Raw genomic sequence first — 25,531 nt, 5'->3', positions numbered from 1 at the left:
CCCATCACCGATTTAACCCATCCTCTCCCCCCACTGACCTCCTAAGTATTTGAAATATAAGGTAAAATTCACCTTCCTTTCCTTATTTCTCAGCTCCACAAGGAACTGAAGAAAAAGAAAAAGAAAGCGAAAGAACTAGCCTTACTCAATGCCAACATTTCTTTTATATATTTATTTTTTATTTGAGAGAGAAAGAATGAGAGAGGGAGAGAGAGAGATAGAGCATGAGAGGGGAGAGGGTCAGAGGGAGAAGCAGACTCCCCGCTGAGCAGGGAGCCCGATGTGGGACTCAATCCTGGAACTCAATCCTGGGACTCCAGGATCATGACTTGAGCTGAAGGCAGTCGCCCAACCAACTGAGCCACCCAGGCCCCCCAACATTTCTTTTAAAGTTGCAGTAGTTAAGAGGGTATGCCACTTAGGTAAAGACAGACCAGTCAACCAACAGAATAAAATTGAAGGGAGGTTCTCAAAAGTTGTGATCCCGAGATCTGTTTATAATCTTAGAAAATTATTGAGGAGGTTAAAGAGCTTTTTGTTTATTTCTATATTTACTGCATTCAAAATATAAAAAATTAAAAATTTATTCATTTAAAGATGACAGTATTAAATCTATATTATTATAGACAACATTCTTATGAAAAACAACCGTTTTCCAAAACAAAATAATTTAAAAATTATAAAACTGTTTAATGATATTTCATTTTATTCATAAATCTAGTTTAATATAGGGTGGCTTATTCCTCGTATCTGCTTCTGCATTCAATCACTTGCTACGTACTGTTTTGTTGGCATATATGAAGAAAATATGGACCCACAAAGATACATAATTTGAAAAAGAAATAATATTTTAAGTTTTTTCAATTAATTGTGAAAAATCTCCTCTGTTACCACAGCAAACTATGGCCAATGGTAGTTTCTCAATGGTAAATGAAGCTTGGAATCTTAAACCCTTGTTAGCGTCTATCATAGTGTAGTGGGTGAGTTTAGCTTGTGAAAGGTGTTATCCCTGAAGTAAATCACATAAAACCACCTCCTGATAAGGTTGTCAGTTTCATATCTAGCTAAGGCCGTGTTATGTAGAAAGATACAGATGATGGAAGGAGAACCTATAAATGCAAGGTGAGCAGGGTTTGACAATAGGGAAAGCAAAGTATGTATAATACTTTGGATGTATTTGTATAATACTTTATGAATGATAAAACTGAAGCTTGAAAAGAGCACATAATTTGTCCAAAATAACATAAATTATAATTGATGAAGCTAGCACTCAAACTTATTTACACATCTAAAATTTCCCCATGATCACTCTCATTTTCAGCCTCCCTATAATCAACTTGTTTCTAAACACTGCTTTTTTGTTTAAGTCAATAAAATAAAACATTTTTTTAAAAAAGTGTGCTTCTCTAAAATTCACAAAACTAAGTCAAGCCTGCATAAATCACTTTTTACTGGAGCTATGAAATATACTTAGAAACAGGGGAGGATTTTTGACTCAGAAAGAAAATGTAGGAAAATAAAAAGACTGGAAGTAGAAATTTATAATATTATAGTAGCCTCTTCTGTCTCACTTGCAATTACTTGTTAGCTGTGAAACATAGCTAGACTTCTCTCACAACTGGAATGTAATTTTCTGGTATTTATGTAGCAGGTGTATTCTGCAAAATAGAATGATATATGTTTAATAAGTTTCCTATTTCACTACATAGAGAATACTAAATTTAGAATGTTAGTTATGGGAAAAGATTGACTAGACCACTTTATATGCCTTAAGTTAATTTTTTCCATTACTTAATAGGATGCAATTATTTTAAATAAATATTTTAAATAAACAAGTCCTAGGGAATTGTTATTTTACCCCCCTCCATTGAGTGTAGTTTGTATGTGCTCACTTCTTTAACTGTTTAGAGGGAAAATTCCATCAACAATTATAAATTCTTAATATGTTTCCATGTAATACAGTTGTAAATTTTAAACTATTGATCTAACCTATCACAATATCGATACATGAGTAATCATTGAAAACCTTTCCTCCTGTGTTTATTTTTATTTTTTTTTTAATTTTATTTATTTATTTGACAGAGACAGACAGCGAGGGAGGGAACACAAGCAGGGGGTGTGGGAGAGGGAGAAGCAGGCTTCCCGCTGAGCAAGGGAGCCCGATGCGGGACTCGATCCCAGGACCCTGGAATCATGACCTAAGCCGAAGGCAGACACTTAACAACTGAGCCACCCAGACACCCCTCCTGTGTTTATTTTTTTAAAAAAAGATGAAGTTGAAACTAGTTAAGATACATAAAATTCTGCCCATCTGGAGATAATATCCCGCTTATTTTTCCCTAATAATTCAATAAAATTTTAATGTTACCATTTTGGTTCTTAAAGTATAAGATATTGCTTTACTATAGGGACAACATACTATTGATGCCAAATATATAAATAGTGGTAGATCAAGCATAATTATTACTTATTATTCCTGTCAAAGTTAATTAGCCAATAGATGTTTTACTCTATGCACATTGGCAGGACAGGGTTGAAGTGATGATGTAGAAGGAAAGAGAAAAAACAATTTAAAATATGAGCATATATACATATACAGATAATATATTTGAGATGGAAAATAATTCAAAGTTACATACATTTGTAGATAATCACTGAGTAATAAAACAACTATTTTTGGCTAATATGTGAATTCTTCAAAAAATGGTTATTCATGAGTTATATTGATAGGGACGAAGTTTTATTCATTCTCTACTCAGTCCAGAGGCTCTGATATGCCACTTTCCTCACTCTGCTAATAGAACTATAAAATCTCTTTGCTACCATGCCTGCTGTGGAAACTACCAACATTATATGAGAATTATTTTAGGGTTTAATGAAAAGAGTAGAGCAATGTGAGGTTTATTAAGTGACCGGGCTTTGCACAATTGTTTGGGCTGGATATGTGGTCTATGTGAGTCTGTTGCATCTATCCCTGGTACAGGAAACCAAAATCCTCAAGACAAGTGGTCAGGAAGAGAAAGTGGACACGAAGCAAGGTAAGCAATGGTAACATCAGACCTGTTTAGATGAGCTGTAAACCAAGAGGATAGATAGGAACCTCATGAGTGTCTATGACTCCAGGCCTCCAGTTTTGGTAATGAGGGTGTCTTGTAGAAGTTTGTGATACTCATCATGGAAATAAAGGTAATCTGGCCCAGGAGTGGAGGCCACTGAAGGAAGATTTGGCAAGGTCTAAGGAAGCCGTGAGTCTAGATGCAAACCCGTGCCGATAAGGGGAACCAACACACGAGTGATGTGTGTAGGCAGTAGTAACACCTCATGCCTTGTACTGACCTTCTGAGCTCTTCCTATATATTTGTATATCTATCTACCTACCTATCATTTCTGTATAGCTGTTATTTTTCATTCTGCTTTTCAAATCTTGTGCAAAATGTCTATGCGAGTCAAAAGATGTCTATGTGAATAAGATATAGTTCATGTTAACATGAAATTGCTCAGAGGAAGATATTTTGGGAAAAGGAGTTCTTATGTAGCTAAATTGACAAAATACAAATGTTCACGTAATCTGTATTCTGTTTTGTTATCTGATACCATGGTAGCTTTCCATTGTAGGAGGGAAACAAGAAGCAATGACATATCAGTTCTGTATATTATATATGATTTTGAAACTTAGCTTGGTCCCTATATCCTTCTCCAAATCACTGGTCTCATTTCTTCCTATACAGATGCACAAATGCTATTTTTTCTTTATAACTCATCAAATTCTACCTACATTTTTCCTCAACCCAATTACCTACAAAACAAATGACCTTGTCTGTTACTTTCTAGAGGACACATGGCAATCAGAAATAAACTCAATTTCCTCCTGAGTTCCTGAAAAATTATGTGTCTGTATATGTCACTACATCACATTGTTTACAAAAATATTCTTCTTCGGCTCAAAGTTAATTCCTTAAGTTTATTTTCTACACAAATTTCCTTCTTCTGCTCTTTGGAGTCCACAATAATGCAGTTAAAGAATATTAATTCTGAATTATATCAACAGGCAATAGTTGACTAAATATACCTTGCATTAAAAAGAGGTATTTATTTATTTTTTTTTTCACTGCTTGTAAACTGCTCTTATGACAACACAATCCTTCCTTTGTCAGGATTCAAGAATGCCCCCTTCCGGCTAAAATATCTCTAGAGATATTTTGATATCTGATAATGACCAAGTTTAGTATAAGTTATGTCATCTGGTATTTAGAGCTCTCTTCAATATTGCCACAGCCTAGATTTCTGGATATCTGTTCAAGTGTATATTTCATAATTGTTGGTCAAAATCAACTTACATTTTTTTTTTAACTTTTTGAGGAACCTCCACAGTTTTCCAAAGTGGCTGTACCAACTTGCATTCCCACCAACAGTGTATGGGTGAGCCCGGTGATGGGTATTAAGGAAGTATTACATGGAGCACTGGGTGTTATACACAAACAATGAATCATGGAACACTACATCAAAAAATTAATGATGTACTCTATGGTGACTGACATAACATAATAAAAAAATATAAAAACAAAATCAACTTACTATTCATCAAATATAAACCATGTGGTGGTTCTTTTTTTTTTTTTTTTTCATAACTCTGACTAGTTCTATTGCTCCCATGTTTATTCTTATAGCCAACAAACATTTCTTGAATGCAAACAAAGTGGCACATATTGTTTGCTGGGCATGCAAAATGAACAAGACGGAATCATGCTATGAAGGCGGTAACTATCCAATGACAAGATATTCCTGAATGCAGTTATCATTTACAGTGATAATTGCCATCATATGAACACATGATAGAAGGAAAACAGAGGAAAGAAAGACCCAATTCTCCTGAAGGGAAAGGAAGTGTTGAGGAAAGCTTTTTGGGTTAGTTACCACTTGGCTGAGTATTGAATGATAATTCTGGTTCAGTAAGCAAGCAAAGGGGTATCAGACCTTACATGTTTTCATCTATGGTAAATCTGTTTGTCTTATAATTTATAGATCAAGTACTACCTACTTCAGCTGCTTTTCCTATGTCACCAATCTAATAAACATCCTCCCTATATTGATCCCTTATGTATGATTTTGTATAATCTTCTGGCATGTGTTCGCACTCGCTATGTTGATCCCTTATGTATGATTCTGTATAATCTTCTGACGTGTTCGCACTATTCTCCTACCAATGGGTTGGAAACACAACAAAGCTCTTTATCTATTACTGCCTGAAAAAAAAAAAAACTTAATAACTCAGTTCCTTTGTGAGTTTTCCTACATATTTTTTCACTATCATATTCTTTTCTGTTTAAAGAAAATCATGCAATGTGTGAAATGTAATGTATATAATAATATTACCCACCCCAAAAGTGATTCAAATTAATATATTGCTCTTCCAAAAGTCCATATTTAAGCCTGAGAAAGACATCTCTGTATGAATAAGAAACTATGAAAAGTATTTTGGGGGGGGCACTGGAGCAGGGATTCTTTCTGGGGTCTTGGAACACATATTAAGAACAGCCTTGTGTGCTTTTATTATCCTTCAGGTGCTTTAATGAAGCATTTCTCGGGCACTGCTTCAGTGTAGATTTCAGTAGCAGAGTCATTAGAAACTGCTACATGTGTTTATTTATATATTTAGTTAATTAGTTAGTTGGATTTACAAGAAGTTACTGAAGGGAAGGTTCAGGAATTCTCATTTCTTTTTTAAGATTTCATTTATTTATTTCTTTGAGATATAGAGATAGCAACAGAGATAGCGAGAGATAACACAAGCAGGGACATGGGATGGGAGGGGGAAACAGGCTCCTTGCTGAGTGGGGAGCACAATGAAGCCCTCTATCCCCAGATCCTGGGATCATGACCTGAGCTGAAGCAGACACTTAACCAACTGAGGAATTCTCATTTCAATGGGGCCCTTCCCAAGGCATGGTAAGGCTCTTGAGTGGGTTCATAGGATTTTATGGTTTAAACTCTAGTTGGTCAAGACTGGTATGTCTTTCTACCCAATGTCCTCACTATCTAATTCCTTCACTAGAATTGAAATAGATCAAGTCTTTTTGTCAAATGGCAAATTTGACAAATGGGAATTTATGTTGGGGTATGTTAAGTTTGGTTTTAGTGAGATATTCTTATGTAGTTCATACTTTTGGGAGCAGTTATTGCTAGGTATCCAGGTAGAGGGATGGGTCTGAGGATACCCTCACCACTCACTCAGCCAACTCATCCAGCATAATAACACAAAGGTAGAAAACAAGAGATGCTACAGTGATATCAACATGTCCTAAATCTCATTATTAGTAGTGGTGAACTGGAGAAGAAATAAGATCTGAAAAGTATGGCGTCTTTAACTATCCTGTGGAAACTTCTAATTTTCAAACATAAAATTGTAAGTAGAGCAGAGATTAAGTTCTTAGCAAGACCTACTCAAATAGAAAGTTTTTTCCTGTTAGAAAAATACTCAGTAATACAACATAAACAATCATAGACACACCACAGTTTTTTCATGTGAATTTACTCAAATAAAATAGATTTCCTATGATAGCAGGATACAGCTGATATGTTGATGTATAAAGTTACATATTTTATGCAACCCAAGGTATCAGGATTATTTTACAAAGTACCTGACATATCTTTTCCCTGTTACGAATAGTGGTTAAAGAAGAAACAGTCATACAAACTGCCTCTCACATATGGAAGTGATGGAAAGAAACAAGTATTCCACTAACAAAACTACACATATTCATCAGGAATTCAACATGACTATTTTAATTACCCTTAATGGCTTAATGCAACATGGTTTCAATTTTAAAATCCATTACAATTATTTTGTGTAATTAATTTAGTGTTAATTTTGTATTTTTTCAGAGCTACTGGGATTCAGAATTATTTTCAGATTCAATTGTGATGGAAAGGAAGAATCCTAGTGGAAGTAAAAAAATCTAAATGTAAAGAAAATATTTTTTTTAATATTTTATTTATTTATTTGACAGAGAGAGAGAGTGAGAGAGCACAAGCAGGGGGAGCAGCAGAGAGAGGGAGAAGCAGGCTCCCTGCTGAGCAGGGAGCCCCATACGGGGCTCAATCCTAGGACACCTGGATCACGACCTGAGCTGAACACAGACACTTAACTGACTGAGCCACCCAGGTGTCCCTTTAGGAAAATATTTGTGATATTTGTCACCTTTAAATATTCTTATAATTTTTTGTGAATTATTTTCACAGTGTAAAATAAATATTCACATGTATACTAATTTCATATTTGTAAGGTTGAATCATTTTACTCTAAAAGAGCTCCCACAAATTATATAGGCATTTGTTCCACAAAACCTGGAACCAACTCTGCTAATTACATATGTTTCATGTTTGGTATTAATGATAACATTAATTTTTAAAATTTGACACAATTTTTTTAGGATAGTGGATAAAAAAAACATAAGAATCCCACTGACATGAAAAATAGAGGGGTTTTTTTTGCATATTGAGTATTAATTAAATCTGTTTGACACATTTCATTGTAATTTTCCTAAAATGCTCATTAAAATATAAGAGAAAATCAATCATACAATAAAAGAGATACATATAATTATTTTTTGTTTAATTTATCTGAATTGCTTATGGATCCTTAACTTGACCTTAATTTGGGAAAATGATGTTATAGTATTGGTTATTTATTAAAGGTTTTAAGGAAAATTCTCAATTTAAAAGTTAAAAATATGTTATATAATTTAAGCAGGAAAGATACAGATACATTAAAGTGAATTTTGAAATGTTTAATACTTGATAAATTTATCTTGATATACCATATTTTATTTTATAATCAAGTATAAATTATCAGTGTCATACTAAAATAAAACATTTTTCTAGAGACTTCATTTAATGTGTTAAGGTATTTTCTAATTATTTAATCTCTTTTTATTTTCTGTAAAAATCTGGAAAATAAGCTATATTTGATAGAAAAATGGTTTGAACTATAAACAATGCTGCCTGATTTTTTTTTTTTTTTTTTTTTTGGATTACAAAGACTTAGAAGAGCCCACAATTCAAAACTAAATCTGCAATTTTTCAAAAATTGCTTATTTTCATTGCTTTCTATATATTTCATTATGCTGACCTACTTATGACACCAACTTGAAGAGCTAAAAATCACCTATCTAGCTAAAGAGAAGCATTACATTTAAAAGTACTATTAAGTTCAAGAAGGTTATATTGGAAGAATTATAAGGAATAATTTGAAATATGAAAATAGGTCAAAGATAGGACGTTAAAAAATGATAGTTTTTTTTTCTTTTTTTTTTTTTTATGTGCTTTCACTGACAGGTTTTAAACCATGACTCACTGAGCAGACCAATTTAAAAGCTCTTCTAAGAATTGAATACATTGAACAAGCATTCTTTTAAGATATGCTAATTCCTAAAGAAAATAATCCAGACTGCCACCAATTTTATACTCACCACCATTACACCTATGTGTTCTCATTTTCATCCCCTCATTTATTTAGTTAAAATTCATTTCCCACACCTCTGTGTCCATTATGATCTTTATCCTGAACATGTATGTACTTCTAAATTTTACTGGCTAAAATGCCTAAATCTTCAAGGTTTTCATTTTAAAGCAGTTGAAAAATTATGTGATTGTAAATGTTATTGTGTAAAATGATTATTTTTCTTTTCTTTTTTTTAAAGATCTTATTTATTTATTTATTTATTTATTTATTTGACAGAGAGAGGCACAGTGAGAGAGGGAACACAAGCAGGGGGAGTGGGAGAGGGAGAAGCAGGCTTCCCACGGAGCAGGGAGCCCGATGCGGGGCTCGATCCCAGGACCCTGGGATCATGACCTGAGCCTAAGGCAGACGCTTAACGACTGAGCCACCCAGGCACCCCAAAATGATTATTTTTCTAAAATTCATGATTAAATATGGAGTTAAGAAATCTTGGGTCCCAGAACTTATACTGGCACTTGGCAGGGCATGAAAGATGTTCCCTAAGCCTTCTAGGTTTCAGATTTTCTCAAATGCAAAAGGAAGGTGCTGATCTAGAGCTGAGGAGAAAACTGTCAGGTTTTTTTCAACTCAGAGCCAGAACAATTATACATAGTACTAAAACAGCAGTAAGTAAATTAAGTGCTATTTAACAACATTGGTTAATCATAAAATCTGGCAATCCATAGTTCTGCATGGGTGTTATCTTTCATTACAATCTAGTCACGAGATCAAGATTTCTCCAATCTTTCACACATAGCAGACATTATCAGTGTTCTGTTCAGATCCCATCTGATCCCATCTATCATTTCCTCAGCCCCACCCCCTGGCTTCTGTGCACTGTTGTTCCTAATACACTTGTACCTGTTACTCTCTTCACAGAATTGTGCCTGGGCTGTCGTAGCCACTTGGCCAACAAGAGCAGGACTGCGGGACTCAGAAACTTCCCTCCCCCAGGAGAGCTCCAGGCAGCACTTAGCCAGCCACTCAGGGGCCATTCAGTAACTGGGTGGTGGTGTATGCAAATCCTCTGCCAAATCTGGACAGGCCCTGAGGTTGCATTTATGCTCTAGGATTCTCCTGCAGGGACAGCCTGTAGGTGGCATTTTGCTTGAAATGGAACTCTTGCTTTGCTTCTTCCTCTCATTCTGCTTTTCTCCCAATTCCAAAGAGTTTCTCCTGGGAAATTTCTTTAATAGGTCTTTTGTGTAGATTACATACCTTAGGATTTGCTCCCAGGGAATTCAAGCTAAATCACCTCACTCTACTCTCTTTGTTTCATCTTTCAGTTATTTATAACACAAACTTTTAACCCCATTATGCCTTTTTACTAGAAAATTTCAGAAGACCATGGAGGCTCGTATTTTCTTATTTATTTATTTATTTATTTATTTATTTATTTATTTATTATTTATTTTTTTAAAGATTTTATTTATTTGAGAGAGAGAGAATGAGAGAGAAAGAACACATGAGAGGGGATAGGGTCAGAGGGCGAAGCAGACTCCCTTCCAAGCAGGGAGCCCGATGCGGGACTCGATCCTGGGACTCCAGGATCATGACCTGAGCCGAAGGCAGTCGCTTAACCAACTGAGCCACCCAGGCGCCCCCATATTTTCTTATTTAATTTTTGGATTTGCTTAAATGAGTTCATGTAACAGTTGATTATTGTCATTATAGTCTATTATTATTGTTATCATTATTGTTATATTTTATTTACACTTGTAATTTTGGGCTTGTTTTCTTTGTTTTGAGGGGTCTTTTGTTGATGCACAGTTGATGCAACTGTGGGTATATGAATACATCTCTATTTCAGTTAACTCAAAGATGACAATGACAATCGTGTCAAAATTCAAAAGCCATGTGTTGGATGCATACCATGGAATGTTTATAGTGGTTAGAAACACAGATTAGAGGCACACATAGAAACAGGAGATCTTAAAAACCTGGTTTTCAGTGAAAAAAAAAAAAAGGAAAGAAACAATATATACAGCACGACACTTATATAAATTGATATACATAAAACAGTACCAATTTTGCAAGAAAGTAGATAAAAAGGCATCCATTAAAACATCAGAATCATTGCTTATGGGAGGTGAAGGTGGGGAAGGGAATAAAATGGAATCAATTAATCCATCACTCAATCAATCAAGCAAATAACAGAGGGAACTTGCACAGACCAGTGAAGAAAATATGCCAGTATCTGACTGGTCTAATTAACTGTCTTGGATGAAAGTCACTTGAAACTTTGCTAGAGTTGAAGGAGAAGAAATAAAGGCACAATAAAGAAATTTATGAAAAGAATAAGGAACAAGCATGAAATACTTGGAAATATATTTTCTTTGATCTCATTTTTATGGACTGAATTGCATTCACCAAATTTCTTATGTTCAAACCCTAATTCCCAATGTGACTATATTTGGAAATGAGGCCTCATAAGGAGATAATCAAGGTTAAACAAAGTCATAAGAATGCATCCCTATCTAAAAGGACTAGTGTCCTTATCAAAAGAAGAGACACCAGGAACACACATGCATAGAGGGACAACCATGTGAGGAACACATATGCATAGAGGGACAACCATGTGAGGACATAGCAGGAAGAAGGCTGCTGTTTTCAAACCAAGAGAGAGGCCTCAGTGTAAACCAACCCTGCCAGTGCCTTGATCTTGGAATTCTAGACCCCAGATCTGAGAGAAAATAAATTTCTGTTGTTTCAGTCACCCAGTTTCTAACATACCAATTAATTTCAAATTAATGCTACCTCTTTTCCTGAACTCTCAAACATCCTGATTGATTAGGAATCAGAAATTGGTTGGCTTTTCCCTTTTGCATTTCTCCATATAACATATTCTTCTTTCTCAGTCAAAATATCTCTCTCTCTTAAGGCTTGGCAAGGAGAAAATATTGGTGATTGATGTGAAATTGGAAGTGTCATTGATTAGTTCTGATATCCTTGGAATGATAACAAAAATAAAGAGTCAATGTTCAGCTTTTGTTTGCTAGAAGAGAATATTAATATAGAAAGAACAATTTCTAAAAGTGAACCCTGTTGACAGAAAAGGATTTTCTAAATTATTGTAGTTTCAATCTGGCTTATCCTAAACTAGGTTTGCCTAATTAGACATAGCATTTTATTAACACAGGTTAAAAATTGGATACTACATAGAAGAAATAACGTCCCCCACCCAGTTTCTGGCGGATGATGTAAAGAAGTTGGAAATCAGAAGTTAGGCAATATCCCTCACTGATCTGTAGGGGACATATATCCAGATATATCCAGAACACTAAGGATTATGGATCCACTGAGTATTCCCCTCTATTGGGCCATAATACTGAGTATTTTAAATAAAAAATAATATTGAGTTATCCAAGAGACTGCTTATATTACTCACAGGGGAGTTTGCAGTTAGACTAAGATTGTTTTTTTGTTTGTTTTTCTCCACTATCTATATGGGACAGGAGCTCTATAAAAAGATCTCATCAGTTATTGGCAATAAAAAGCTACATTTACTTCATTAAACTGACTAAAGTATATGTAATTTTCTAACTTCGGTATAACAACTTGTTTTCTGTTATTAAATGGAAAGCTATGAAAAAACTTCCCAAAATAGGTAGGGAACTATGAGCTATGTTGAGAAGACATTTAATTGCCTAGACTTGTTTCACTATTATGATTATCATTGCATTATTATAATTATTTGGTTCTGTGACTGAATGTGAATGTACAAATCTTTTTTAAAACGTTTCTGTTAAGTATGTAAATCCTGTACAAAAACACTCGGCTCTAAAATGGCAAATTAAATTTTACAATAGAAAAATAATTGAATGGTTCATTAAAAATACATCAAAAGTGTGTTATTACTGGTGAGAGATATTTTAGATGAGTGTAAGTTGGGCCCTAAGTAATATAGATATAGCCTCAGTTTTTCGGAGCTAAAAAATGTTTTTAAAAAATCCATTTCATCCAAATAAAAGGATTAAAAAAAAAAAAAAACTATTGGAACTAATCCTGAAATTTCAACTTTAAAAATAACTTCTGAATTATCTCCCAATTAGCCACCAAATAAGAGCAAATGGATGTTTACTTGCTCATTTATTATTATATGGCTATTTTTAAAGGTTCTTAATTCAAAAGAGGAAGCACATAATGTGTTATAAAGAATGTCACTTAAGTTGAGTGCTCCCTGGGGAAGGTAGAGGAGAGCATGATTATTCTAACAAGCAATTAATCAGACTAGAACCAATTGCTATTTTAAATGCTACATATGTCAACTCATTTATTAGAAAACTGAAGGAGTTTTGAAGGATATATTGATATTTTAAATGTTTCTCAACATGTTATATAATAAGTTCATAGAATTTTCAATCTTAAAAAGAGATAGAGGACGTTTAGTCTAAATAGCCCACCTTTGAGAATTCCTTCTTCAGCACTCCTAACAGTGATTTAGTTCTCTGTGAATAATTCCAATGAGGGGGACTACACTGCCTCATTCATTCATTTGCCTTCTTTCTTTCCTTCTTCCTTCTTTCTATACTCCCTCCCTCTCCCCTCCCCTTCCCCTCTCTTTCTTCCACTTCTTTCCTTCTCTTCTATCCTCTCCATCCACCCCTTCCTCCTTTCTTTCCCTCCTTCCTTCTTTTCTTTCCCTCTTCCCCCCTTCCCTCCTCCCTTCCTTCCAGCAAATGATTACTGCTTGCCCTCTCTTCCAGTCTGGCTAAATATTGGATATGAAGATTAAAAACAGACCTGGTTTATATCCTCTTGTATTTTAGGATGGAAGATAGGAAATAAAGCAAGCACATATCAACCACTTTCAAGACAATGTACTGAGTGCTAGAGGATGTCTGATTATCAAAGTATTTCCTAAAGTATTATCTAACTTGATACCTAAATATAAGAATTATATAGCCAAAAGGGATAATCAGTCTCTTCTTCCTTCTTTCCTTCCTTCTTTCTCCATATTTTTTTTCCTTTTTGCCATTTAAAGCAACATAAATGGAACAACTATCCATTTTTTAAATTTAATTTTATTATGTTATGTTAATCACCATACATTACATCATTAGTTTTTGATGTAGTGTTCCATGATTCATTGTTTGTATATAACACCCAGTACTCCATTCAATATGTGCCCTCTGGAAATTTTTGCCTCTCATTTTTTTTCTTATGGGATAATTCAAAACAATTATGTGTATACTTTAATATGACACTATTTCAGATATCCAATGATTTTATCACACCTCCTCTCTATTAGTTTGCTAGTTTTTTAGGGCTGTCATAACAAAATACCACAGACTGGGTTGCTTAAACAACAGAAAATTATTTTATCATAGGTTTTGAGGTTGGAAGTTCAAGATACATTGCCAGTACAGTTGATCTCTGAGGCCTCTCTCCCTGGCTTGCAGATGGCCACCCTCTTTTTTTTTTTTTAAGATTTTATTTATTTATTTGACAGAGAGAGACACAGTGAGAGAGGAAACACAAGCAGGGGGAGTGGCAGAGGGAGAAGCAGGCTCCCCGCCGAGCAGGGAGCCCGACGCGGGGCTCGATCCCAGGACCCTGGGATCATGACCTGAGCAGAACGCAGACGCTTAACGACTGAGCCACCCAGGTGCCCCAGATGGCCACCCTCTTGTTACTTTGTCCTCAGGTGGTTTCTTCCCTCTCTGCCAACACTTCCCTTGTGCATCTGTGTATCCAAATTTCCTCCTCTTATAAGGATACCAGTCATGTAGGATTAGGGCCCAGCTTGACAGCCTTATTTTAACTCTACAACTTCTTTAAAGACTTCAAGTCTAAAAATACTTACATTCTGAGGGACTGGGATTTCAACAAATGAATTTAGAGAGACATAATTCAGCAAAAAAAAAAAAAAAAAAAAAAAACCCTGCTTAATTTTCTCTCCTACAGATTACACTCCTCAACTCTTTTAGCCATTCATGTTAGGATTTTAAAACTTTTCTTCTCCCCCAATGAAGCTACTTCTAGACACATTTCATTGCTAGTGTCTCTCATAGAGGTATAACTATACACAGAAATCTAAACAACATTGATGATTGATAAAAGAATGGGAAGACTGTGACTCTTGTACCAAAAACTATGTTTTATTGAGGTAAGCATACAGATAAGATTTTAGCCAAATATGATTTTGAATCCTTTTTCAGTAATTAAAGATGAATGATCAGCAAGTAATCTGACTTTCTCTGGAAAACAGAAAGTATGCCAACATCATGTGGAGTGTGTAATGATTTCATAATATCTGGCTTTATGCTTGGCACATCCAAATTTTCAGAAACATATCACCTACCAAGACTGAATCAAGTAGAAAACCTGAACAGACCAGTAACAAGTAGAAATTGGATCCTTAAGCACAACCTCCCAACAACAAAAAGCCCAAGACCAGATGACGTCATAGGTGAATTTTACAAACATTTAAAGAATACCAATCTTTCTTAAACTCTCCCCAAAAAGAGATAGAGAACACTTAAAAATTCATTCTATGAGGCCAGCATCACCCTAAAAACAAAGCCATACAGACAGCACAGAAAACAAAACTACCATTCAATACCTCTGACAATATGAATTAAAAATTCCATAACAAAATAGTAGCAACTGAGTTCAAAAGAGCATTAAAATCACACAGCATGACCAATTAGGATTTATCTCTGGGATGAAAGGATGGGTCAACATACATAAATCAATCAGTGTGATATACCATATCAACAGACAGAAGGATGAAAATCACATGATCATTTCAAAAGATGCAGAATAGGCATTTGATAAAATTCAACGTGTCATGATAAAAAGTCTCAACAAATTAGGCATAGAAGGAATTTAGCTCAACATAAAAAGGGCTATATATGAAAACCCACAGCCAGCATTATATTCAATGGTGAAAAACTGAAAGCCTTTATTCTAAGATCTGTAGCAAGAAAACGATGCCCTCTCTCACTTTGTTTTTTTTAAATTTAAACTCCAGCTGGTTAACATACAGTGTAATATTAGACTCAGGTGTACAATATAGTGATTCAACACTTCCATACAACACCCGGTGCTCATCACAAGTGCACTCCTTAATCCTCAACCCCTATTTCACCCATCCCCCACCCACCTCCCATCTGGTAACTATCAGTTTGTTCTCTATAGTGAAAAATCTGTTTCTTGGTTTGCTCTTTCTCTCTCTCTTTCTCTCATTCTCTCTCTCTCTTTTTTTTCCATTTGCTCATTTGTTTTGTTTCTTCAATTCCACATGAGTGAAATCATACGGTATTTGTCTTTCTCTTACTTCACTTAGCATAATACAGTCTAGCTCCATCCATGTTGCTGCAAATGACAATATTTCATTCTTTTTGATGGCTGAGTAATATTATACACACACACAACTTCTTCTTTATACATTCATCAATCAATGGACACTTGGCCTGTTTCCATAATTTGGCTATTGTAGATAATGCTGCTATAAACATTGGGGTACATTTATCTCTTTGAATCAGTTGTTTTTTTTCCTGAATTAGTATTTTTGTATTCTTTGGGTAAATACCCAGTAATGCAACTGCTGGGTTGTAGAGTAGTTCTATTTTTAAGATTTTGAGGAAACACCATACTGTTTTCCAGAGTGGCTGTACCAGTCTGCATTCCCACCAAAAGTGTAAGAGGGTTCCTCTTTCTCCACATCCTTGCTAATACCTATTGTTTCTAGTGTTGTTCATTTTAGTCATTCTGATAGGTGTGGGGTGATAGCTAATTGTAGTTTTTGATTTACATTTCCCTGATGATCAGTGGTGTTGAGAATATTTTCATGTGTCTGTTACCCATCTGTATGTCTTCTTTGGAAAAACGTCTATTCATGTCTTCTGCCCATTTTTTAATTGGATTATGCATTTTTTGGGGGTTGAGTTTTTATAAGTTCTTTATATATTTTGGATACTAACCCTTTATCAGACATGTTATTTGCAAATATCTTCTCCCATCCCAGAGGTTGCATTTTAGTTTTGTTGGTTGTGCAGAAGCTTTTCATTTTGATGAAGTCCCAGTTGTTTATTTTTGTTTTTGTTTCCCTTGCCTCAGGAGACATATCTAGAAAGGAGTTGCTATGGTCAATGTCAAAGAGGTTACTGCCTGTGTTCGCCTCTAGGATTTTGATGGTTTCATGTCTCACATTTAATCCAGTTTGAAAGTTATTTTTTTAAAAGATTTTATTTATTTGAGAGAGAGAGAGAGAGAGAGCATGAGCAGGGTGGAGGGGCAGAGGGAGAGGGAGAAGCAGACTCCCTGCTGAGCAGGGAGCCTGACGTGGGGCTCGATCCCAGGACTCCGGGATCATGACCTGAGCCGAAGGCAGCCGCTTAACCAACTGGAGCCACCCAGGCGCCCCTGATCCACATCAGCACAGATGGTCTAAATCATTTCCCATATGATGATTTTGAACTATTTGCATTGTTTACTGGTGTTAAAACTTTTCATACTTGTCTTTCTCCCCCTTAATTTTAAAGTAAGGCCCCCAAAGACAGAACTTCACCTACACAATCTTTCAGTATTTCACATGTGAAAGTGGACTGACACTGATTTGATAATTAAAGTCTTAAAATCAAATGGCTTAGATTTTTATATGTAGGCTAATTTATAACATTTATTACTGATATACTTCTGAAATAATACTGTACTGAATGTAGAATTTTTCTTTGTCTAATTTTTCTTTGTAACAAGTAGAAATTGTTGCAGAATAATTTTCTTGATGGCTCATCTAGAAAGCTTTTAGAAATTTGTTTACTCTAGGTCAGAAAATAAAACCTCTCCAATGTTCTACCATGTTCTCTCTCATATCCATCAATGTCAAGCTCAGTGCCTGGTATATTGTAAACATCTAGATCAAAAAATTATTTGAAAATGATTCATAATTTATAGACATATGTATATTTATGTGTACATTAGTTTATATGTGTAAGTGTATTTATTTAAATTCAGAATGAATATACAAATGAAATATGCTCAAAATACAGGAAGAAAAATATGTAGCATTGTGGTAGAATAAAAGTAGAATTTGTAGATTAAAAATCATGCCTTTGTACGGCTATAAGTTTACATTAATCATACAGTAAATCCTTGGACCTTTTAAATTCACTGAATTGTTTCCACATGGACATGTTTCCCTGTCTATACAATGTCTTCTGAAAAATGGACATGCTTCTGTTAAGAAAATTCTAATGCATTTTATCAGTCAGTATCTTTAATTTTATAAACTTATTTCTTAAATTTGTTGATAACCTTGTCTCTATCATTGATGAAATTAAACAATGCTTGGTTAAGAAATTTTAACAACCTATAGAAGTGTCTTATAAAAACAGTACATTAAGTTGAAATTTCCAAATCAACTGAATAATATCTTATTATGAAGAGAAAATTACTTGTGATTGAAAAATTTCACTTATCATCACCAGCAATTTTCTCTTTGTTGTGACCACATCTCCATCATCCAAGCCTGGTACTCTGCCCAGTATCAAGTCCTATTGAATAAAACCCTTCAAAAAAAAAAAAAATCCCACATTAAAAAAAAAAATCCCACATAATGAACCCATTTTTAATATCTAGAAACAAGCAAATAAAAAGAAAATCACCCCCAGTAATTGTTACTAATATGCATAACTGCTTGATGATGGGTCAGTGTAAATCAAATCATACATTAAAGTGATTGAATATGTCATAATTACCTATTATAAAACCTGAAGTATAATTGATAATAGTTTTGCCCTCAAACTATTTAGAGATAAGTTACCCAAACTGGAGCATATTCCTCCAGTCATTATGTCAATGTTATTTCCTGACTTCCACATGAAAATATACAGAACCCCTGCAAAATATGCCAATCTAAAATCTATATTTGTATATTTAAAAACAACAATCATTATTTGAAGTATACACTTCAAAATGCGTAAAGGAGACTTTTTTCTTGTCTGTTAGTACTAATTGTAAATGCATGAGACGTAAAGCACACTATGATACATCTTTTGAGAATATGAAGCCTCAGAATTATTTTCTTTATGTTACACTTTCACACAGCTGACATTAAACAAAGTGAGATTATCCTTAGTGTGCAAATCTTAAGCTTATTCATGGAATCCTCATCCATCTTATCCTTAAAATATTAGGTAACCCTAAGGAATGTGACTTGAAAAAAAAAAAAAAAAGCCAGCAGCCAAGAGTGGGGCAGCTCAGTCATGGCAGAGAGGAAATGAAGTAAGACAGCATATTTTCATGCCATGTGGTACCTGATGAAATGTAAAATGAATAATAAAGGCACTTAATGTTCACACATTTTCTACCTTCACTGCATCTCTTATATCAATGCTCCATAATTTAACCATCATCTTTACCTCAATCACTATTTAAAAATTCAGTGTTGCTAAATTTTAGCTTTGAGTTCATTGGATTTCAGTAACAGAAAGTGAGGATAATTTGTAAATCATCACAGCTATCACAGCAAGAGTGGAGTTAAAACATACTTTTTCTGATAAGATCTATTTTTTCATATACCTAAACTAGGGTCTACACGATGGTGTCTTCATGAAGAGTAGGTATTTGCTGTATTACATGAGTATATCAAATGCTCAGTTTAACAGAACAGTTGTTGGCAAAGTTTCAAAATTTCTTTTGGTACAGGTTGATCATCTTGAGTCGACAAAATTTTTCAAGCACATCCTAGAAAATCTATCTATATTACACAACACATTTAGAAGATTAGTTTTTTAATTTTTAAATTGTGAAAAATTAAAATACGTGGCATAATTTATACATTCAGATCATTTGCTCTACCCTTTTGCCGTCCTTGTCATGAGCCTAAGTAGGAAAATAGCTCAGATTAGTAACACAGGATGCTTTCTTTCATGGAATGCTTATGAACACTGCCGTAGATTCAGGAATAGTGTGGGCTCACTTTCCTAGTGGTTCTTGCTTCTGCTGAGGCAGCTGTTACCTTCTGGACTTGAGCAGTAGCCTCAAGCTATCCCCAGATACTACCTAAGGAATTGGAGATACCACTGGAAGACCGCACTTGCCAGACTTCACAACCCCTGAGCTTGCTAGCCAAATCTCTTTACAACTGCTGGGCTTTAAACTCAGATGCTGCGCCACCCTATGGATCTAATTAGGCAACCTTTTATAAAATTACATATTCAATTCAACTATAATTCTAGCTAATTGGCTTTAGCTATCTAAAAGATGCACGAAGCAAGGCATTTCCCAAAAGGGATACATCATTTCACTTGGTTCTCAAACCCCGAAATCTCTTCTTTACACAACTCATAGTTTTATGCTTTTTGATGTGAGCAAAGGGGTAAAAGATCTCTGGGGTTTTAGTTAGAGTAGGCCCTTATAAGCACTTAGATGAATAATGCAAATCACCTGTAATAAACCAGCTATCTAGCATTTCTTGGCCTTGGTGGCTCAAATGATGTTGAACTACATTAATTTATTGATGATAGGTTGTTAGTATAACAAAGTCAAATTGTACATAAAAGGCAATATTTGAATTAACTCTGACTTAAGTCTACCAAGGAGATGTCTTTTTTTTTTTTTTTTTAAGATTTTATTTATTTATTTGACAGAGAGAGAGATAGCGAGAGCAGGAACACAAGCGGGGGAGTGGGAGAGGGAGAAGCAGGCTTCCTGCCGAGCAGAGAGCCCGATGTGGGACTCGATCCCAGGACCCCGGGATCATGACCTGAGCCGAAGGCAGACGCTTAACGACTGAGCCACCCAGGCACCCCACCAAGGAGATGTCTTCAAAAGTAAACAGGTAATGTTTTCTATCTTTCCAGGACAAAAAGGAATCATAAACTAAGATAGAATGTATCCAGATATCAGTGAATTCTACTCCAAGTTCCAGGAGAACCTATTGAAGAGCACAGTCATGCACTAAACTATGATATAGGTAAGGAATTGAGAACTTTGACAGAAATACAAGCTCTGTTTATAAATCTGTTAGTTACTATAAACATTAGGCTGCTATTTAACTTCAGTCCTACCCTCTAAATTAAATGGTAGATTTCATTTAGGAAGCACATAGAGGGTGTTGATATAATAACAGTTTCAGTTATCTGCTGGTGTTTAACATACCATTTTATTTTTTTATTTTTTTTAAACATTTTATTTATTTATTTGAGAGAGAGAATGAGATAGAGCTAGCATGAGAGGGGGGAGGGTCAGAGGGAGAAGCAGACTCCCTGCCGAGCAGGGAGCCTGATGTGGGACTCGATCCTGGGACTCCAGGATCATGACCTGAGCCGAAGGCAGTCGCTTAACCAACTGGGCCACCCAGGCGCCCTAACATACCATTTTAAAATATAGTGGCTTTGGGGCACCTGGGTGGCTCAGTCGTTAAGCGTCTGCCTTCGGCTCAGGTCATGATCCCAGGGTCTGGGATCGAGCCCCACATCGGGCTCCCCGCTCCGCGGGAAGCCTGCTTCGTCTCCCACTCCCCCTGCTTGTGCTCCCTCTCTCGCTGTGTCTCTGTCAAGTAAAAAAATAAAATCTTTAAAAATAAAAAAATAAAATAAAATAAAATAAAATAAAATATAGTGGCTTAAAAACAGTAATCATTTGGTTCACAAATCTGCCTTTTGGGCAGGGGTCATTGGGGATGGACCCAGATGGTGTTCATGGTAGCAGCTTGTCTGGGGCTGCAGGATCCACTTCTAAGAAGGCAGAGTGGTGCTGGCTTTCAGTTGAGCAAAAGTTGTACTGACGCTGCTCTGGAGGCCTCCGTTCCTCTCCTCATTGCACGATGCCTGGGGGCTAAGTGCTAGTGTTCCAAGAGCTTGAAGGTGGAAACTTCTAGTTTGTTAAGGTGTAGGTCTAAAATGAGCAGAGCCTCATTTCTGCCATATTTAATGGATCCGAACAGTTCCACAACCTGCTGAAATACAAGGCAGAATAACCTAGCCCTACCTTCAGGTGGGAAGAGTGTCAATCTTTTATCTACTTCATCTTTACCTCAAATACTGAGTTGATGTTACAGCCCATCTGATAGATATGTAAACTGAAGGTCACAGATTTTATAAGTGGTCCTATACAAGTCTCACTGTGGTTGGACATGGAAGAAATACCAATAAATCATATTTATTCAGGATTTACCATTGAACAGATATCTTGAGGTTATTTTGTATGTATTATCTCAGTTAATCCTCACAGCAACTCAAAGAAATATATATACATTTAATAAAAAAAGAAAAACTGAGGCACAGAGAGATTAGATCACTTGCTCAAGATCAAAGAGCTCATAAATGTAAAAACCAGAACTTAAACCCAGACTTTCATGCTATTATCTATGACATTCTGCTGCGTCTTGACTGGTGCTTTGAACATCTGATTCTAATTCCACTGCTAACACTCCAGTCTATTCTACTGTCATACCCAGGAAATTGTAGTAAGTTATCATAACTTTAACAGAAAATTTCAACTAGTTCAATGTAGTTTCACTTTCTTCGTAACAAACCACCTTCTCTAAAGATATTTTAACTGTGCTTGTAATTTTCAAATTTTTATGACTACTTTTATCATGCTGATTACATTTTCTCCAACTAAAATGATCCTCCACAAGGGTGCAGTTGCAACTTTTACAAACATTCAGAGTCACATAGCATTCATTTACAGATTATACTTTCTTTCAGACATACTGCTAGGCACTCATAACAGTATGTGACACAAATTTCAGCTGCTTTTTATTAAGAGGAAACTGAGATGAAACTAGGAGGGACCCGAGGGCTTTTAATTACAACTGCAGTGCTATTTCCATTACTCTGCATTATTTCAAGGTGTCAACTTAAAAGTATATACTGAAATGAATGCAAGCTATGCCTTAAACATTAAGAATAACATTGTTTCAAATTGCATTGACATATAATAAATTGTTAATACTTGTGCCTTATAGTATACAGTATACAACATATAAATGTATATATGCACATATACATATGTAATTTTTTATTACTTTTTTAAAGATTTTATTTATTTGAGAGAAAGAGAGAGCACAAGCAGGTGGAACAGCAGAGGGAGAGGGAGAAGCAAGCTCTCCGTTGAGCAGAGAGCCCCGTGCTGGGCTCCATCCCAGGACCCTGGGGTCATGACCTGAGCCAAAATCAAGAGTCAGATGCTTAACTGACTTAGCCACCCAGGCACCCCTATCTATGTAATTTTTATATAAAATAATTTTATGGGGCACCTGGGTGGCTCAGTCAGTTAAGGGTCTGACTCTTGATTTTGGCTCAGGTCATAATCTCAGTGTCCTGAGATGGAGCCCCTAGTCAGACTCTGTGCTCAGCAGGGAGTCTGCTTGGGATTCTCTCTCTCCTTCTCCCTTTGCCCCTCCCCACCCCCACTTGCAGTCTCTTATGCTCTCTCTCTCTCTCAAATAAATAAATCTTTAAAAAATAAAATAATTTTATGGGTGAGACCAAGGGTATGACCCATCCTAAGGCAATATTTCTCTCCATCTGTGGATCTGTAACACCATGAAACAAATTATCTGCTTCCAAATTACAACAGAGGGACAGGCATAAAATAGACATTCTTATTCCAAAATGAATAGGTGGAAAGGAAAAAGGGATAATGGGTCTCAGGTAAGTCCAAAACACAGCAGGGAAAAATCATTAGATTTTAAGACCTGAGAACAATCCTCTGTGGCTTAATGGTCTGTCTGCCGAGTCCCCTGAGAAAATGACCCCACCCTCTTGGCCCACGGAGGTACCATCAGCTCAGTCTTCTGTATCTGTGGTTCTGCCTCTTGAGTCAATTTCATCTTACCTCTGTTCCTTTCAGTTCAAGCTGAACATAAGGGTGTCTGAAACTCTCAAAAATCACTTTCATGCAATTCATGGGAATTATGCTATCAGACAAAGAGGGTCCTCCACAGATCTTTCCTGGAAAACTGCCTCTGTATTACTGGCTTCTGCTGAGATGGCTGATCCTAATCATGAGTCACTCTCCTGATAGCTTCAACAAAAGATTTTCCAGCCATGCCCTTGACTCTGTTTCCAGACCATGGTCTCTGGATAGGCTGATAATTTTCCAAATCATCATGTGCTGGTTTCTTTTCACTTTACAATTAATTCCTTAATTTATGATTCCTCTTGCATTTTACTCTAAACAGCAAAATCAGGTTGCACCTCCACATTTTGTTTGGAAATTTTCTCAGCCAAAATTCTGTTCATAATGATACATGTATTCTCTAAGACAATAAGAATACTCTCTATTACTCTTCCCTATTCTTTCCAAGTCCTCACCAGAATTGCTTCTAACAACCATATGTCTACTGAGAGTCTCTTAAAAGGATGTTTTGTTTTAGCATTTGTTAGTTTCTGATAATAGTATTCTCTAAGACAATAAGAATACTCTCTATTACTCTTCCCTATTCTTTCGAAGTCCTCACCAGAATTGCTTCTAACAACCATATGTCTACTGAGAGTCTCTTAAAGGGATGTTTTGTTTTAGCATTTGTTAGTTTCTGATAATAGTTGACATAACACAATGACTTATGGATAGAGGAAAGGAAGAATACCTTATTACTTCCAGCTCCAGGCAAGAGAAGGCTACAGGACTACACTGAGGGTTACACCAGGGAAAGTATAACAGCAAACTGAAACTGTAAGTTGCTTACGTATGGCAAAGAGATACCTTAGGTTTTACAGGCTTCCTTTGGATTGGATATTTTGAATGATTCCATGGGCCCAAAGAAGAAGAGGCTATCTCCAGATGTTTGGCATCAGGGCATCTGTAAGTTGAGCTGTGTGTTGCAACCCAGGAGTGTTAAACCCTGATAAGATGAACAGTTGAGGTATGGATTTACCAAACTACCGTTGGAGGTAATTGAGAATTTTTAACCATGATCTCAAAACAGGGTCAAGATAGCATTTGTGAAATATAAGATGCTCTAGATTTTTTCTATCAAGGGCCTCAAAATTCTTTGAGCCTCTACCCAATTCCAAAGCGACTTGCACATTTTTAGGTATTTGTTACAACAGCACTCTACTTCTCAGCACCAAAATCTTCATTAGTTTCTGAGGACTGCCATAACAAAAGAACCACAAACTGGATGACTTAAACAATGGAAAATCATTCTCTCATAGTTCTGAAGTCTGGAAGTCCAAATCAAGTTGTCGGCAGGGCCATGCTCTCCCTGAAGGAAAAAAGAATCCATTTCATACCATTCTCTTGGCTATTGGTGATTGCCAGAAATCCCCGGCTTACAAAAGTATTATTCCAACCTCTGCCTACATCTTCATATGGCATTCTTCATGTGTCTCTTTATTGTCTTCTTATATTAATAACAGTCATATAATTAGATCTCATTGTAATGAACTCATTTTAACTTGATCATCTCTACAAAGACCCTACCTACTTCCAAATAAGGTCACATTCTAACGCTTGGGGAAGGGCATGGATTTGGGGGCACTATCAACCAATCCAGTATATCTGTAAATAGGTATTTCTCAATGAAAATATTTTGTCATGTAGATATTGTCAAGAATGTAATCTGACTGAACTGTCTTAATGACTCTACGTATATATAGAATAGCTGAAATCTAGCAATATACATTCTTTTATTAAAACAGAAACTCACTTTTACTGATTTAAGGAAAATGTTCTTTTAGGTAATTAATAATCTATTATATCATAGAAATGAAATACTTAGGTAATTTTATTCATTTATTTTTAAAGATTTTTATTTATTTATTTGACAGAGACACAGCGAGAAAGGGAACACAAGTTGGGAGAGTGGGAGAGGGAGAAGCAGGCTTCCTGCTGAGCAGGGAGCCTGATGCGGGGCTCGATCCCAGGACCCTGGGATCATGACCTGAGCCGAAGGCAGATGCTTAACGACTGAGCCACCCAGGCGCCCCAAAATACTTAGGTAATTTTAAAGAGAATATTACAGCTTAGAGGTTAAAAATTCAAATTAGAATCTCCAAGACTTGTTTTAAGTCCTATGTCTTTCATTTACTAGTGATATGGTCTTAGGTAGGTTATCTGCATCATAGTTCC

The sequence above is a fragment of the Mirounga angustirostris genome, unplaced genomic scaffold (genome assembly GCF_029215605.1).
Source record: "Mirounga angustirostris isolate CCGP_5_RB_7025 unplaced genomic scaffold, mMirAng1.0.hap1 SCAF_8, whole genome shotgun sequence".
NCBI classification, from domain to species: Eukaryota; Metazoa; Chordata; class Mammalia; order Carnivora; family Phocidae; genus Mirounga; species Mirounga angustirostris.
The sequence above is the reverse complement of the archived record's forward strand: the minus strand, read 5'-3'. Positions refer to the sequence as shown.